Source organism: Rhagoletis zephyria, unplaced genomic scaffold, assembly GCF_001687245.7.
Source record: "Rhagoletis zephyria isolate East Lansing unplaced genomic scaffold, Rhagoletis_zephyria_1.1 Rzeph_scaffold_00117, whole genome shotgun sequence".
NCBI lineage: Eukaryota > Metazoa > Arthropoda > Insecta > Diptera > Tephritidae > Rhagoletis > Rhagoletis zephyria.
The window spans coordinates 269,650-269,872 of record NW_016157201.1 but is presented as its reverse complement, the minus strand read 5'-3'; positions in this window follow the sequence as shown (position 1 = coordinate 269,872).

Here is a 223-nt window from a genome sequence, read left to right as displayed (position 1 = left end):
GTGGTTATTGTCCGATTTTTCCCATTTTCAATACCGTCCGTCCTACGCCCGAAAAAAGTACACGTACCAAGTTTAGTTAAGATATATTAATTTTTACTCGAGTTATCGTGTACACAGGCGGACGGACAGACAGTCAGCGCTTAATCGATTTCTCTTTTCATCCTGATAATTATACCCGAGCGCACTTGTGCACAAGGGTATTATAACTTTGTTCACATAACGG